Genomic DNA, 5,678 nt, shown 5'->3' with positions numbered 1-5,678 from the left:
CATGTTGTAAAAACGTGCCATATGATGAAATAATGTAAAGGAGGGCGTGAAAAACACTCCAGAAAGGTTTTCTTTGAAAAAAAAAACATCATGAATTTTGGCGCAAAAAAAACGCCTTACTATACTATGTCGAAAAAAAATGCCATTTTTCAAACATGTTGTAAAAACGTGCCATATGATGAAATAATGTAAAGGAGGGCGTGAAAAACACTCCAGAAAGGTTTTCTTTGAAAAAAAAATCATCATGAATTTTGGCGCAAAAAAAACGCCTTACTATACTATGTCGAAAAAAAATGCATTTTTCAAACATGTTGTAAAAACGTGCCATATGATGAAATAATGTAAAGGAGGGCGTGAAAAACACTCCAGAAAGGTTTTCTTTGAAAAAAAAACATCATGAATTTTGGCGCAAAAAAAAACGCCTTACTATACTATGTCGAAAAAAATGCGATTTTTCAAACATGTTGTAAAAACGTGCCATATGATGAAATAATGTAAAGGAGGGCGTGAAAAACACTCCAGAAAGGTTTTCTTTGAAAAAAAAAACATCATGAATTTTGGCGCAAAAAAAAACGCCTTACTATACTATGTCGAAAAAAAATGCCATTTTTCAAACATGTTGTAAAAACGTGCCATATGATGAAATAATGTAAAGGAGGGCGTGAAAAACACTCCAGAAAGGTTTTCTTTGAAAAAAAAAACATCATGAATTTTGGCGCAAAAAAAAACGCCTTACTATACTATGTCGAAAAAAAATGCGATTTTTCAAACATGTTGTAAAAACGTGCCATATGATGAAATAATGTAAAGGAGGGCGTGAAAAACACTCCAGAAAGGTTTTCTTTGAAAAAAAAATCATCATGAATTTTGGCGCAAAAAAAAACGCCTTACTATACTATGTCGAAAAAAAATGCCATTTTTCAAACATGTTGTAAAAACGTGCCATATGATGAAATAATGTAAAGGAGGGCGTGAAAAACACTCCAGAAAGGTTTTCTTTGAAAAAAAAATCATCATGAATTTTGGCGCAAAAAAAACGCCTTACTATACTATGTCGAAAAAAAATGCATTTTTCAAACATGTTGTAAAAACGTGCCATATGATGAAATAATGTAAAGGAGGGCGTGAAAAACACTCCAGAAAGGTTTTCTTTGAAAAAAAAATCATCATGAATTTTGGCGCAAAAAAAACGCCTTACTATACTATGTCGAAAAAAAATGCGATTTTTCAAACATGTTGTAAAAACGTGCCATATGATGAAATAATGTAAAGGAGGGCGTGAAAAACACTCCAGAAAGGTTTTCTTTGAAAAAAAAAACATCATGAATTTTGGCGCAAAAAAAACGCCTTACTATACTATGTCGAAAAAAAATGCGATTTTTCAAACATGTTGTAAAAACGTGCCATATGATGAAATAATGTAAAGGAGGGCGTGAAAAACACTCCAGAAAGGTTTTCTTTGAAAAAAAAAACATCATGAATTTTGGCGCAAAAAAAACGCCTTACTATACTATGTCGAAAAAAAATGCGATTTTTCAAACATGTTGTAAAAACGTGCCATATGATGAAATAATGTAAAGGAGGGCGTGAAAAACACTCCAGAAAGGTTTTCTTTGAAAAAAAAACATCATGAATTTTGGCGCAAAAAAAACGCCTTACTATACTATGTCGAAAAAAAATGCGATTTTTCAAACATGTTGTAAAAACGTGCCATATGATGAAATAATGTAAAGGAGGGCGTGAAAAACACTCCAGAAAGGTTTTCTTTGAAAAAAAAATCATCATGAATTTTGGCGCAAAAAAAACGCCTTACTATACTATGTCGAAAAAAAATGCGATTTTTCAAACATGTTGTAAAAACGTGCCATATGATGAAATAATGTAAAGGAGGGAGTGAAAAACACTCCAGAAAGGTTTTCTTTGAAAAAAAAATCATCATGAATTTTGGCGCAAAAAAAACGCCTTACTATACTATGTCGAAAAAAAATGCGATTTTTCAAACATGTTGTAAAAACGTGCCATATGATGAAATAATGTAAAGGAGACCGTGAAAAATGTTTTTTGAGTGACATGCTATACTATGACATTTTTAGAGCGACATGCTATACTATGACCTTTTATGAGCAACATGCTATACTATGACGTTTTTTTGGACGAAAGGCTATATTATGACGTTTTTCGAGCGACATGCTATACTATGACGTTTTCCTGGACGACATGCTATACTATGATGTTTTTTTGGACGAGATGCTATAGTATGACGTATTTTTGGGCGAAATGCTATACTGCGATGTTTTTAGAGCGACATGCTATACTACGACGTTTTCAGAGCGACATGCTATACGATGACGGTTTTTGAGTGAAATGCTATACTATGATGTTTTTTGGACGACATGCTATGCTATGATGTTTTTTTGGGCGACATGCTATACTATGATGTTTTTAGAGTGACACGCTATACTATGACGTTTGTTGGGCCACACGCTGTACTATAGGCTTTTTTAATTCACATATTACTATGATTTTTAGTTGTTTTTTTGTTATTTTTAAGCAACATATTATCAGAATTTGAACAGCTTTAAATATTACTTTGCTTTTACTTGTGCAATGAAATATTATTCTATGGCATTTTTTAGACATGTTATACTTTGATGTTTTCTTGAATAACATGCTATTTTCACAATATATTGCACTATAACATTTTTTGAACCACATATTGTACTTGACAATTTTAGGCAACATCCTATCATTTTGCGTATTTTGAACCACATAATAATCTATGGGGTTTTTTTGCCAACATACTATGAACTACAGGCCATACTGTTATTCTTGAAAAGTATACTATACTTTGACATTTTCTGAACTACATCCTATACTATGGCATTCTACACAGAGTGCTTTGGTTACATGTTGATTTATAATCTAGAATTTTTTTCCGTTTTGTTTTTTGACGGGATTACCACAGACCTGACCGTGAACACCATTGACACCCACCCGAGGGAGACGCTGCCTAAGGTGGTCTTTCTGGTCCTGCTCCAGAACGCCTTCATCAACTACGTCTTCTTTTGAAGAGGCCCTCAGATGCTGCAATCTCTGACCTTAAGGAGGAACTGCTACTTTCACTCTGTAACGAGACGGCGGTTATTTTAAAGACCCTGCTCCCGGCGGCTTTGAGTGAAAGTTTAACATCCATCAAAACGGAACTACAGACAGTTAAATCTGAGCTGTCGGTAGGTATTTCAAACACCAAGTCCGACACAAAACCAAACAACAACAAACTCGAGTTAAATGTGAAGTTCTGCTCTGGATCTGTTCCACTGAACTCAGACTAACACACAGCAGTGGACGTGCTTCTATGTTGTGGGTTTTATTGGTGAGACAATAATTAGTTTTGTGTCTCGTTATCAACCAGGCAGCCTGTGTTAAGTTGTGATTATCCCCAGTTAACCTGGGCGTGTTTCCTGAACAATCACCAAGTGTTCATCACCTGGCAGAATGACAAAGATCTATGTGGATGAAGCGGGATGTTTATCAGACTGATCGGTGGCATGATGAGTCAGACTGTGGTCTCTGATGTTATCTCTGGATTCCATCGTTTCCTCTCAGCGTTCATAAAAATACGTCTGTACTTTCTGTAGGTGATATTTATATGTATATAGACTTTATTAAATAGCGATGCCGACGTTTTTGGCGAGGTTTTATTTATCTCATACTAACTGGCTATCGTCAGTTAACCTGATCATCAGTTAAACTGGAACAGGTCGGAATCACCAGAGTTCTTCACATTTTAATACTTAAAAATACTTACTTGGGATATTACAGCAATTTTGTTCATATTGAGATCATGAGCTCTCAGTGTGATGTGTGGCCTCCCTCTAAATAAGACAAACATGTCTTCTTTGTTTTCAGAGCACGTGGTGCGGAGTTTGGGACAGAGAAGTGACGTCAAGTCGCCACGAGTTCTGACTTTGATTTCCGGTTCTGCCGGCAGCTTTCAAACGCGAAAGGGCTTTTTTTTTTTCGTTTTTTTTAACCTTAAAATTTGTAAAAACACAGCATTTTTTACTTTCTCTACCTTTAGTTTTTTGAATTAAAATTTTAAACGAAAAAACAAAATAACAAAACGATTATTTGTTTTGTCCTCATTTTATTTTGAAACGGAAAAACGAATGAGCGAACCATACACGGATTTATTGCAATTTCAATTTTGTGCATTTTAAAACGAAAATCAAATAACCACTCGTTTTTTGTTTTTCAATACCCGTTTCAGAACGGAAAATCCAATTGCCAGATAAATACAGGGACCCTGGTGGATTCTACCATCTTCTACAGTGTTCTAATGCAATGTACAGTAATAATATACTAGTAATTCTGTAGTATATAGTCAGTTAACATTAACCTGCAAGTCATTCTTTAAACCAAACAGCTTAGTGAGGACTTGCAGTTGTGCACTGTGACTGATAGTCCATGGGCCCGGACCCAATATTTCCAGTATCAGTACCACTCCAGGTGACCAGTTCTTTTTGGTATATTTAACTAGCTATATGCCTCTAGTTTGCATTTTGATATGATAGCCATTGCAGACTCACAGCTTAATAAATGTTAGCACTGGTTTAATGGACACGATGAAAGGGTCTGAGCCAAAAGTCCTATCAACACGACGGGATGGAATTCGATAGGATGTTTCCTCATTACGAAAAAAGTAAGAAATGCCACATGCTACACATCATCGTCTGTGTTAATAACTTTACAACACAGAACAATACTGTAGCAAACTTGGGACTGAGAAAGATTTTGTTGCTATGGTAACAAGATTGTCTATGACAAAAACAAGTCACAAAATGACAAAAACAAGGCATAAAATAACAAAAAAAGACACAAAATGACAAAAAAACTACACAAAATGACAAAAACAAGACACAAAACGACAAAGCAAGACACAAAATGAAAAAGCAAGACACAAAATGACAAAAACAAGAAAAACGACAAAAATGACAAAAGCAAACAAGCATGAAAAGAAAGTACAGACAAGAAATGCATTCATTTGGGTCTGATGTTTAATTATTAAAATATATTGATTTATTGACTTATATTAGATGTGACCTTTGCATACGGTCAGATTTAAATGAAATTGCCATACAGCGGTTCTGGTGAATGCGAACGTTACACAAATAAGTGATAAAGCTGGCAGTGTGGAAAGGCTATCACAACCTGATTTACTTATATTAACCCAATGTACATTTTAGTACCACTTAGGTTTGGTCACCTGAGATGGTACCAATATCTGGTCATGCCCATGGACTATGATAAGATGGCGGGGAGAGGCTATGAAACCATGTGGAAGTGTTTTTAAGTGTGCAAAGAATCATTTAAAAGTTACAAGGAGTTCCACACAGTGAAAAACCTCAGAGATGGGAAGCCAAAAGTGACTCTTGCACTGGCAAAAATGGTAATGCAAGAGACCAAGAAGCATCCAGGAACTACCACTGACGAATCTGACAAAATCCGGTTATGACGCTTCAATGCAGACACTCCAGCAGGCTCGTAGAAGTCAGATGTAGAAGGCTCCATGGAAACGGACCAAGGAGGAATCCACTTCTTCAAAACAAGTACACAAAAGCTCACTTGGGCAAAGAAGCACTCACCACCTTCCCTACAACCAAGCAGAGTGATGTTTC

The sequence above is a fragment of the Amphiprion ocellaris genome, chromosome 2 (assembly GCF_022539595.1).
Source record: "Amphiprion ocellaris isolate individual 3 ecotype Okinawa chromosome 2, ASM2253959v1, whole genome shotgun sequence".
NCBI lineage: Eukaryota > Metazoa > Chordata > Actinopteri > Pomacentridae > Amphiprion > Amphiprion ocellaris.
This window is presented reverse-complemented; position numbering follows the sequence as displayed.